Source organism: Myotis yumanensis, unplaced genomic scaffold (genome assembly GCF_028538775.1).
Source record: "Myotis yumanensis isolate MYYU_CA2020_CCGP unplaced genomic scaffold, mMyoYum1.0.hap1 SCAF_13, whole genome shotgun sequence".
Taxonomy (NCBI): domain Eukaryota; kingdom Metazoa; phylum Chordata; class Mammalia; order Chiroptera; family Vespertilionidae; genus Myotis; species Myotis yumanensis.
The window spans coordinates 19425527-19438643 of NW_027223764.1; positions in this window are offsets into that span (position 1 = coordinate 19425527).

A 13117-nucleotide genomic window follows, 5' to 3' on the forward strand; every position below is an offset into this window, starting at 1 on the left:
TTGGCTCAGTGGATAGAGCGTTGGCCTGCGGACTCAAGGGTCCCAGGTTCGATTCCGGTCAAGGGCATGTACCTTGGTTTCGGGCACATCCCCAGTAGGAGATGTGCAGGAGGCAGCTGATCGATGTTTCTCTCTCATCGATGTTTCTAACTCTCTATGCCTCTCCTTTCCTCTCTGTAAAAAATCAATAAAATATATATATTTTTTTAAATTACAGTTCTGTGGTCCAGGGACTATAGGCAGATTGTAGGAAGGAAAGAAACCAACACCCAGAGAGCCATTTATAGTCCTGGCAGCACAGAAGCACAGCACAGCATCGGCACCACTACCTCTTTTCCAGTGGCCACCTAGCATCCAGCTCATGCAGTGGGCAGTGCCTGGATTACCCTCTAATAGCAAGAGTGGCTCAACCTCACCCGTGTTGCCAGGGACACTTGCCTCTCTCCCTCCTGGCCTCTCACCTGGGGCCCTGCAGCAGGGCACCTGTGCTTCTGTCTCATAGGCCCACTTGAGGGAAAGGATCCAACCCACCAACGTGAGGACATCCACCCCTCCGAGGGCCTCAGGCTTCTCCCAGCACCGTGAGGATGGAGACCCAGGGAAAGACCCACTTTGGGGTTCCTTGCACTAGGCAGAGGCTACCCAGAGGGAGGGGACGTGAGGGCAGGACGAAAGGAGTGTGTGAGGGGCCAAGTGCTTCAGAGCTCACTCACTCATACAAACACAGGGATCAGAGGGGGAAGAAATGTTCAGTGCAGCTGCGAGATCCGGTTTGTGTCCCAGTCCACCCTTTTGTATCTGTGTGGTCTGACACTAGGGAAGTTACTTCCTTTGTCAACTGGAGATAATAAAATAATACCCGCTGAAAGTACTTCTTACAAAACGGTCATAACATTAAATAACAAATATGTAAAAGCATCTCAGAAACTCTGAAGTATCTATAAACAGAGATGGGTTACATGTATATTTTTCGGATTAAAAAAGGAAAAATGACTCATTATGGAAAATATCGTGAATATAATCAATATATAAAAAGTATATAGAAGAAAGTAAAAACCACCTATGATGCTCTACTCATGGTTAGTCACTGCTACCATTTCTTTATCCCTTTCAATCTCTGATCCAAAGCACAAGTATGCAAATAAATATTATATACACGTAGGCCCAGTCACCATGAAACTGGATTGCATGAACTGTACCCCCAGGGTTTCTTGGGATTTTTATCATTGATTTCATCAGAGCAGTCATCTCAATCTATCCTGGAACTTTATCAGTAGTTTAAGTAAAAAGTTTCAGAAACCTACTGTTAACAATTCCTCAGTCCTTTGTTTAATAAATAAGCAGTTATCTGCAACACAGTACTCTGGAAAAAGCAATACACTAGGAATCAGGAGATCTGAGCTCTTTCTCTGTGTCTGCCAATTAAGAGCACTGTCTAATCCGGCAAGAAGCCTCTGTGTCTCTGTTTTCCCATCTGCGAAATGGGAGTGATAGTCTATGCCAGCGGTTCTCAACCTGTGGGTCGCGACCCCTTTGGCGGGCAAACGACCCTTTCACAGGGGTCACCTAAGACCATTCTGCATATCAGATATTTACATTACGATTCATAACAGTAGCAACATTACAGTTATGAAGTAGCAACGAAAATAATTTTATGGTTGGGTCACAACATGAGGAACTGTATTTAAAGGGCCAGAAGATTGAGAACCACTGGCCTATGCCTTGAGGAGCAGATGATATCTCATAGGGGAAAATGCATAGAAAATGCACAAATATCCCCTGATGGGAGTGACTGTACCCATCTCTACAGGTAACTATAGTCCGTGTCTGTTAATCCTGATCCCATTTAACAAGTCCTAACAAGGAAAGGCAAAGGCTACCCTGAGAGTCTGCTCATTTCTAAGATGCTAATGTACCATTCCCTCGCCGCCAGCACTTATTAATGAGTCATTCCCATCTAAACCAGAGTTAAAGGAAGTTCCAAAGTGGTTGACTATTACCCCAAGAGATGAGGAATACTGGTTCACCTCCCAGTTCCAGAGTCTTATCCTTGGAGCCAGCCACAGTCTCTCTGAGATCATCAAATCCTGTTTTCCCAACGTGACTCTGTGACAACTGCAGCTGGGCTTGTTAAACATGAATGTTCTCAGGCCCCCAGCCCAGAGCCAAAGTCTTTGGGGGTGGGGCTCAGGGACCCGCATGATTAACTGTTCCCTGCATGAGATTCTGATGCACTCATTGTCTAAAAACTGATCCAGTCCAAACTCCCATTTTACAGATAGAAAAACTGAGGCCTAAGTTAATATGCCATGAGTGGCTGAGTCAGGACCACAGGACCAGAACTCAAATTTATTTCTCAATCTTTCTCTGCTTCTTTCTTCCCTCTCTCCCTTCCCTCCTCCCTTCTTCCATTTTTCTCTTTATTTCAAAAACATAGATTTTTTTCCCCCTAACCAGGCAGTTCTGCTCCATGTGGTAACAGAATTCAGATTTCCTGTTTGCATTTAAATAACATTATATATTTTTTCTTTTAAAGCCATAATTCTTTTAAAAATCAGTAACAAGAAAAGATGGTTTGGAACATAGCAGTGAGTAGCCATAACATCCATCTGCCAGGGGAAGCTAAGACCTGGGAAGAGGACAGCTGGGAGAGTGGAAGTGAATGGAAAGCAGTGTTTCTAATTTATTCATTAAACTGTCAGCAAACAGCCAGCAGGTGGCTGGTGCTGGGAATTCAACAGCACCTAAGCCAGGGTCCCTGCCTCTGTTCAGTCAGCTCACGTCACAGCATCTCTCTGGCTAAAAAATGAAACCAATGAGCGAGAGAGCCAGTGCTTGGGCAAGAGGAGTCAGGGGCAGCAGCGAGGGATGAGAACACAGCCCCGGCCCAGCTTTGTCCTCTCCTGTGACCAGTCCCCTTGGCTTTCTCCTTCCTGGAGGGGAAGAATCTGTGGTCCAAGGGTCAGATACAGTGTTTTTATTCCCAGGCTGGCCACATGCTTGGTTCAAGACCAGAATCCAGGATGGGGGTAGGGGAGGAAGGATGTTCCCAAAGCATCAGTGCCCCATGTGCTGGGGACAGACACCCAAGAGGCAATGGGCTGCGTTCCTTGACAGCCTGCAGACCATGCAGAGCCAATAAACATCATCTCCTTGGACTTTAGTAAGTCCCCACCTAGTTTGAAGGGGTCCCCACTTAAGCAGTCCTTGAGAAACTTGGGAAATATGGCTGAGTATGAAAGTTTTATTAAGCAGGATGTTGGAGACATTAGTGGTACCATTCAGCTCCTCCCCCAAAATCTTTTTTTGGCATGAATTTGCTTTGCCCTAGGTGATTTCCAACCATTCTTGTCTTCTTCCTCCTCTGTGTCCTAATCTCAGTGACCCTTTAAAATCATATAACATCCTCCAAAGGGACTTGTGCAGCTTTGAGCAGGGGTGTCAACGGGGACTTACATAAAATCTGGGGTCGAGGGAGACATAGAATGATTTCTGCAAAGGCCACTTTATGTTCCAACCTAAATGTTGAAAACGTACTAGCAAAACCATTCTTAATAAATACATGCCAACTGATTACCTGAAAACATGAAACTGCCTTATGAAAATAAACTCTGTCTTCTACAGTCAGTTCATTGTACCCCTCAAGTGCAGTCCAGGCAGAGGGGGAAGCACTGCGAAGGCAGAGGGAGGAGCAGAACCTGCCCAGTGGGCTCAGAGTGGGAAAAGTTCCTGTGGCTGCAGGACAGGGACGTGAGGTGGCAGAGGCTGAGGACACTGCTCAGGGGTCCTGTCTCCGTCCTCAGACAGTCACCTCGGAAACCCACAGCTCCCCACCTGCAAGAGGCAGAAGACAGAAAAGAGAAAACCATGGCTGTTGATATTCACTGTGTGCTTCCTAACTGCAGAGCACTGTGCTAGGAGATTTCTTTGCATTCTCTCCCTGCATTTCCGCAATGACTGCACAAGGAAGGCATTATTCCCTGCTTCACAGATGAGCTAGCTAAGGTGGGATTTAAACTCACCCCACCACACACACACCCAGGGATATAAAGTACAGCGAAGGGATTATAAGCAATAATTCTCTAATAACTATGTATGGTGTTAGGTGGGCGCTAGACTTATTGGTGGGAACACCTTGTAAGTTTTATATACATGTCTAACCACTATGCTGTACATCTGAAACTAATATAATAGTAAATGTCAACTACAATTACAAATTATTTTTAAAACAAACAAACAAACTCAGACCCTCTAAACTCCAAAGCCTATACCTTTAAAAACACACACACACATCATAGAGAGAAGATGAATATAAGTATCTGCGGCTATGAAGACAAGAACATGGCTCATGGTTTCCCATGTTTATGCATCTATTTTTGTCTTTGAAAAAGCATTTATTTTTTAAAAACATACAAGCTCCCTAGCTGGTTTGGCTCAGCAGATAGAACATTGGCCCAGGGACTGAAGGGTCCTGGGTTCGATTCCAGTCAAGGGCACATACCCCAGTGGGGGGCTTGGTCCCTGGCCCTGTTGGGGGCGTGTGCTGCAATCAATGTGTCTCTCTCACATTGATGTTTCTCTCTCTCTGTCTCTCCCCCTCCTTTCCACGCTCTCTAAAAATTAATGGGAAAATATCCTCAGGTGAAGATTAACAACAAAAAAAGTAAAAAACATACAAGCCATACATATTTAATACATTTTTGTAAAAGCCAAACAATTCAGAGTGAATGGAATGAAAAGTAAGACTTCTCCTTGACATTCCCTATATTCAAAAACATAGATGTAACAAAAGCATACTGAAGAGAATTTTTAAAGAGAAAATAAACAATTATCCCTCCACCTCAATGAAACAACTGGGAGTAAATTAGAATATTACTTTTCAGTCTGGTTTTGTCTGCACTTGGGGTGGTTGTTGTGTGATATACACTGGACGTATTTTGCAGCCTGCTTTCCTCTAATAATGTCAGGGGCATTTTCTATGTCATCTGCCTGGTCTTCTTGTCCCTTGGCGTTAATGGCTGGGTGACATTTGAGTCAGAGCCGTAGTTTGCTTAACCACCCCTGACTGCTGAGCATTTAGATTGTTTCTAATTATTTGCTGCGATTAAGATCTCCACGCATTTTTTTTCTTTCTATGGTTTGGATTATTTCCCTAGCATTCCCAGAAGTTGACTTACTGGGTCAAAGGGTGTGAACATTCATAAGGCTCTTGATCCATAGTGCCAAATTGTTTTCCAAAAGGACTGAACCGGTTTTCTCCATTTGGAAGTTTGCTACTTTCTCTGTGTGAGTCGTTCTGGGGAAAGGCTTTGTTTAAGTCTTCTTACTCTGTTTAACCAAAATCACTACATTATACTTTAACTTTGCTGTTTCCTACAGCCCCTTTCAAAGTCTGTTGACAATGTTTGACCATTTGATTACTGGGTGGAAGATTTATGCTGGTCTCCCTGTCTCCAGGCTCTTCCTGCCTTCAATCTGTTTTGCACACTTCAGCCAGATTAATTTTTTGCAAACATCACTTGCCTTCTGTCACTGCCTTGCTCAGTAACTTGAATTGACTTTTTATTTCCTCCAGGGTCAAGTCCAAACTGTTCTACTGGGCCTTGAAGACCCTCCATAATCGGGTCTACCCGATTCCTACCACCCTCAGCAGGAACCCTCAGTCACTTTCCTTCTAGTCCCCAAATTACGCTCTATTTGCTTTCCCCTTTTGATAATGTTTTCTCCACCTGAAATACTCCTACCTCTTTTCTATCTGGTCCAAATCCTCCACTTTCAGGGTGGTTCAGTCCCACCCACTCAGTTGAGAATTCTGAAAGAAGAGCCATGGAGGGAATGTAGTGGGAATGCCATGCATGCCAGCAGGGCACCCCCACATTAAATGTGCCAGTGGGTTGGCAGCAGATATTAGAACCAAGGCAAAATTCTTTGTACATGTAGGCTGTTTCTAATGGCCTAAAGAGGGGATCTGTGCGAGAGCGGGATTGTGAGCTAGGGCTAATAAAATAATGATGACAATAATAATTATAGTATATTAGTTAGGATTAGCTTCACTTTGAGAAGCTAAGACCTGAAAAATAATGGTTTAATATGAGAACAATTAATTTATATTTTACAAAAAAAAATCTTCAGGAAGTCCAGACCCAGAATGGCATCTCCCTGCTCATCAAGGACCCAAGATCTTTAATGTAGCTCTCTGTAATGCCATCGCCAGGGTGTGGCCCCCACATGCTCCAAAAAAGCAGTTGGGGCACCAGCCACCACATTTAGAGTCCAGACCAATAACAGGCAGAAGGATGAAGAAGAGTGACTCCTCTAGTTTTTTTAAGAATAAGTTTTATTGATTTTGAGAGAGAGAGGAAAGGAGGGAGGGGGAGAGAGAGAGAGAGAGAGAGAGAGATGTGAGAGCAAAACATGGATCGGCTGCCTCCTGCACACCCTCGCCCAGGACGGAGCCTGAAATCTGGGCTTGTGCCCTGACCAGGAATCAAACCAGCAACCTTTCAGTGCCAGGGATGATGCCCAACCAATGGAGCCACACTGGCCAGGGCCAGAGTGTCTCCTCTATTTAGGAAACCTTCCTGGAAGTCCCAGGCAATGCTTCTGCTCAGAACTCATTGGCTTAGTCTCAGGGCTTCGAGGAAGTCTGTAGGCTCAGATAAAAATCAGGGCTATGTCACTAAAGAAAGAGGGGAACAGACTTCCAGGCACACAGCTAGCGGTCTGTGCCACTATTTGTTGAGGTGCTGTGTTAATCAGCTTACATCTATTAATCTCTTTTCATTTTTATATCAGTTCAACAAGCAAGTACATCGTAGAAAGGAGAGTAAAACCTGGACTATGTCTGAGTCCAGAGCCTCGGCTCTTTTAAAATTTTTTTATTTTTAGGCTTCATGGAGACTTAATGATATAAAAATCACAAAATAATTGGAAAATATCTTTTGTTTCCCTTGACCACACACACACACACACACACACACACACACACACACACACACAATCTTATAGTTTCTGAAATTGCATCTCATCATACAGAACTCATTGTAGTCTCTCCTTTAGACTGTATTTACTTACATATTTTTGGCATATGGTAGGTCTTATTTGTGAAGAATATATAAGACTTTATAGGTTGTAAAATAGAGGCAGTTCTCAATAAATAATATTAAAATGATGTTTGAAATGGAAAAATAATTTATTTTTGAGAATATTCAATATAAACAGTTTTCACAAATGAGAGGTTTACTGAAATAATTGTGAATGTGAAAAAAGGTAAAAAAGATGAAATGCTTCCTCCTTTGATTTTTATTGTGTTTCGGTTTATTAGTCCAGTTTTCCCGTAAAACAAATGAATGGAAAGATTGCCACATAGAGAACCTGGGCAGGTTTGCCAATGCTAATTTTGTGACCAATTTGTAACTATGAGGCTAGGAAGCATGAACTGTTAGTGGAGTTGGTTGGAGAGGCAGGGTAAGGGTGAGACAGGATGGGGATGTGGGTGAGTGGAGAGCATATTTGATTACAAAAGGAAAGCTGTTTGAAAAAAAGGATTTCAGACAGAGATTGCAGACAGAGAAGGAAGAGAGAGACTAGGTTAAAAAAGCACAGTGGTCATGGAATGGGGGTGATGGGGAGGCAACTGGAATTAAAGTATTTGTAGATAAGGCAGTCTCAGATTTGCCTTACTGGCTACCTTTTGCTCCTCCCAAACTCCCAAGGTGAATTATACCCACGCACTGCAGCTAAAGAATGATCAGGCCCAGTAACTGCCAACATCTCATCGCGTGCCCTGCCTTCTGTGGCTGTGTGAGCCTGACTTGTAAAGGAATCCTGCATTCTGGAGGGGTGACTAAGGCTGGGTGTTGCTGAGGAACAGAGCCAGAGAAAACACAGGGAAAGGCTAGTTCCTGGAACATAAGCAGCTTGAGGGCAAGGAATCAGTTTCATTCCATGCTATATCCCATGCAAAATGCAGTGCTTGGTTCATGGTTCCCTGCACTCTGACCCACTGAAGTTTTTATTGGATGGATGGATGGATGGATGGATGGATGAGGTCACAAGCTAAGAAGGATCCATAAGCACCTTCCTGCTGGCCTTTAAGATGACCAGTTGGGAATGTCAGGAAACATTCTATGAGAAGCAAATCCTGCCTATTTCATCACATGGCCAACTGCAGGTTGAAGCCAGTGGCTGGTTATGACAATGTGGTCTCTGGTGTGAGGTTCAGAGCCTTAAATGGCAGATACTGAGAAATCATTGAGATTGGATAAGGTAAAGACTTTGTTCTTTCTGTGTCTCTTTTTGCCTTCTTCCACCCCTTGCTAAGTCTCAGGCATGGTCCTAAATGCTATCCATGCATGATCTCATTTAACCTGATATTTCAGGGAGGAAGACATTAACATCTCCAATCTCCAGATGAAGAAACTAGAACTTGAAGAGGTTAAGTAACCCATTCAAGGTATAATAGCTAAGTGGGAAAACAAGATGCCAACCCAACTTGCCTTTATCTTCACCACCCCACTCCCTGCCTCTATCTGCTCCACACTGTCCCCATGTTCTTACTCAACATGGTCACAAAACATATTTTATCTCTTTAACATTTTATTATGAGATTGGGGCCCAGTGCACGAAATTCGTGCATGGGTGGGGTCCCTAGGCCTGGCCAGTGATCAGCGCCCATCAGGGCCAGGCCAATCAGGGCTGGGCCAGAGAGAAAGTGATGGTCACCGGGCCGGGCGTGGAAGGAACGGACGCCAGACACTGACGCTTCCATCGTCGGTGCCCCGCCACCACGCGGTTTCCTGCTTCCTCTCCTCCTCCTTCCCTCACTGATGAGCTGCCACCACGGCGGGCGGCGGGCCAATATGGGCCTGCTGGCCATGGGGAGGGATGGGACACGGGAGGTTGGAGCCATCCCTCGGCCCCCCTGGGAAAGGGACCACGTCTACTCCCACCCACCCCTGGTTCCCCATCCCAGCCCGGGGGCTGGCCCCAATCAGGCGATTGGGGCCTGCCGGCTGGAGAGAGGGACCATGGGAGGTTGGCCGGTCGGGGGAGGTTGGCTGTGGAGCCCACTGACCACCAGGGAGCCACTCCTGCATTGAGCGTCTGCACCCTGGTGGTCAGTGCACATCATAGTGACCAGTTGTTCCGGTCGTTCTGGTCGCTGAGGCTTTATATATATAGATATTTTCAGATGAACATAAGTTTTCACCAAAACAGTACAAACTATCTTCATATATCTATCCTTCGTCCACATGCCCAAATGTTGGCCTTTTACTGCAGGGAGTTAATATTGGTTAGATTTCCTGACTACATTTTTATAGTCCCTTGGACTTAAATTTTCATTTGTATTTTGGGAACCACAGACCCCTACTGAGGGCAAGGAGAAGAAGTGATGTGGCAGCTGGCCAGTGGGCACAGGCTCCACTGACCATGTGGGAGCCCTGAGCCTCTGGAACAGATGTGCTGACTCCCAGCATTCCTGCGGGAGTTACTGTCCTAGTGGGGAGGCTTCTGAGGAATGTCCCAGACACCAGGCTTGAGAAATTCATCAGCTACAAAAGATGTCTAAACAAGGGAAACACTAGCAATGACAGCCCCTCAGAGTAATACCACTTTTTACCCCCTGGAGCTGTCAGTTCAGAACAGAAAGACTTACTGTGAACCTACTATGCGTAGGGACTGAATTGAGTATGGGGGCAAATGGTCAGATTGTCAGTGGTGCTGCCTTCACCAACAGAAAAACCAAGATGGTTGACTAGAAAAGATAAGGGGGGCGTGGTAGGAATTTCCCCACTAGTAGCCAGATCAGGAACCTCAGTTGGGGAAAAACTCACAATTATTTTGGAAACAAAATTAGGAGGCTGGGAGGTGGGAGGAAAGAGGCAGGACAAGATGGGACAAGTTCTTGTGTAAAAACAAGGCAATCCAGCTCTGTTTCCTGCCTAATGCTGGTGGTCTTTGGAAGGGGGGCGGCTCAGGGGGAAGGGGTCCCTGTTAGGTGTGGCCAGAGAAGCAGAGGGCCAGAACACTGAAGTGCTAAGAGTGGAGCCCACCCACAACACAGGTGGAGCCTCATTTCAGCCCCCACGCAAATCTACAGACTGTAAAAAGAAGAGGGGATTGGTCTAATGCTTTCGGGACACTGTGCATACAGAGGAGAGGAGAGCCACGGAGAAGGACGAGTCTCTCTCCACTCCTCCCCCATCCCTGAAAGGTTCATTGATTATACACCTAAGCCTTCCTGGTCCTTTTAACTTGCATGTTCTCTGTGCCTCTCTCATGACCAGTTTCATCCTGCAGACTTTTACTGACATCCACCCACCCCCAATCCCAGTGGGGACCCGCTGAGGCTCTCAAGTTGGACAGATCTGGATTTAAATCTAACTCTGTCACTAACCAACTGGGTGGCCACTTACCCTCTCTGAGCCTCAGTTCCACAATTTTACTGTGAGGTGGAGGTCATACCCCTTTCATAAACTTAATGAGATGATGGAAGGAGATTGTGCATGCAAAGTGCCCAACATGACTCCAGGCAAGCAATCTCACACCTGCCTGCCTTTGGTCTGACCACACTGGTGACCAACACGCCGCTCTCTCCTGGTCCACTTTTTCCAGGTAATGGCGGGAACAGACCAAGGAGTCTGAATCTGGGTTTGACTCCTGGTTCCATCACTTAACAGCTGTGTGACCTTGGACAAGTCACGGAACCTCTCTGAGCCGCAGCTTCCCCACTTGCAAAATGGAAATAGTGCCTGCCTTGAATGAGATGATGTAGGGAAGTGCTTTGGAAATGTTGAAGCACTTTTTGCGAATCAGCTGCTGTTTTGCTGCCCTTCCCACCTCCCTCCACAATTCCCCTGTCCCCCTCCCGCCCCGCTAACTCCCACCCCCTCCAAAAGCCCCACTTGGGTGGAAAAAACACTGGACAGGGAGTCAGGAGCTTTGAGGTTGGGTTCCGGCCCCATCGTCGATTTGGGGTCCTTTGGTAAATCACAATCCTCCCAGCGCCTCAGTTTCCTCAGATGTAAACAAAAGTGTCTGAACAGGACCTCTTTCAAGGCCTCTCCTACTGCCAGATTCCACACATGTGCTGTGGGGTCAGGAGTTTATTTTCTGACAGGAATACATTTGGGCTTCGAGGATGTCACTGCTTCTGGGCACAGGTCTGCTCTCACTGCGTTCTTCTATTAACATGGCAGGGATCGTGCGCTGCTGGGTCATGTGTGAACCGGAGGGTGTCTCCAGCGCTCAGTTTAGGGTAATTAATCTTTTTGACCCCTAGCAGGGGAAATGTCTCTAGTTGGGGGGAAATGAAGTTGTCAAACATAGTCCTTAAGGAGAGGAAGATTTATAGGGGATCACATACAAAAGCACAGGAATTAAACAAACAAACAGGGAAAGAGCACTTAAAAGCTCAGACCAAACAATATATACCGCACGCTATGCTCAGGCAGGTCAACCAGCGGCCCGCGGTCTCCCCAAGCACCACCCAGGCATAACAGCCCGGACAATTGTTCATCTTCCAAGAAGCCCTTCCCAGAAACCATAGGGTTGCAGGAAGGTAAAGCCAATGACTTCATCGAGGGGAAGAAACAGCAGCGGTCAGTACAGTTCCTCATGACCATTTTGTTGTTTAAAACTTGCCTTTGTGTAGTCCCAGCTTTGGGCCCTGCTCTCTTTTTTGACCCTGCCCCGTGGAGCCCTGTTCCCTGACTACCCACCCAGACACCCTGCTCCTCCTGTGCTCCTCCAGCTTGGCTCTCCTCCCCCCCTCCCCCCTCCCCCCTCCCCCCAGTCCTCTTTCAGCTAAGGTCTCCATAAAATGCAGGGTGTCCAGTTACATCCAAATTTCAGGTAAACTGCAAAACTTTGATTAGTAAAAGTATGTCCCATGTGATATTTAGGATATACTAAAAAGTATTGGTTTAGGTGAAGTTTAAATTTAAGTGAACATTCTGTATTTTTTACTTGCTAAATCTGGCAACCTACTTTAAGTATATTTTTACTTGCTGTTATTTTTGTCCAGAATACACCGCCCCCACATCTTCTCTTGGCCAGTTCCTTGTCATTCAGGCTCCATTCAAATATCTCTTCCTTACAGAGGTGCTCTCTGACCCTCCCTCACCCCAATTTAAAGTGGTCACCCTGTCCCCAGAGTCACTCTCTAGCATATTCCCTTGGATTACTTTTTAAAAAATATATATTTTATTGATTTTTTTTACAGAGAGGGAGGGAGAGGGATAGAGAGTTAGAAACATCGATGAGAGAGAAACATCGATCAGCTGCCCCCTGAACACTCCTCACCGGGGTTGTGTCCGCAACCAAGGTACATGCCCTTGACCGGAATCTAACCTGGGACCCTTGAGTCCGCAGGCCGACGCTCTCTCACTGACCCAAACCGGTTAGGGCTTGGATTACTTTTTTTACTCTGAAATAAGTTTGCTTCTGAGTTTGGTTTTCTTGCTTAATGTCTGTTTCCTCCTGCTAAGATAGACATTGCTGTCTTTTCCCCTAATCACTCTTCATAACTTGAATATACTTGGCGTATACCAAGCATTAAATAAATATTTGTTGAAAGGACAAATGAGTGGAATGTATGCTTTAGAACAGTGTTTGACAAAATATAACAAAAACTCTAGAGATTTTAATTTCATTAAAATCCAGATTCTGATTTGGTAGGTTGGGCATGGGCCTACGATTACGCATTCCTTGCAAGCTCTAAGTGATGCTGACACTGTGGACCATGGACCACACTCTCAGAGGCAATAGAGTTCCCTGTAATGATAGAAATGTTCTACATCTGCACTGTCCAACATAGCGGCCACTAGCCACATGTGGCTATTGCGTAATTGAAATGTGGCTAGTGTGGCTGGGGAATCAAATTTTAAATTTTATTTAATTCTAATTAACTTACATTTAAATAGTCACACGTGGCTACTGGCAAGTATATGGGATGACACAGCTCTGGGGAGGTGGTTCTTATACTGGCTGCACACCAGAATCACCAGAAGCACATTTAAAAATACAGATGCCCAATACCCACTCCACACCAATTAAATCAGAATCTCTTGATTTGGGTCTTGGAGCATTGTTATTGCTTTTTGTTTTGTTTTTA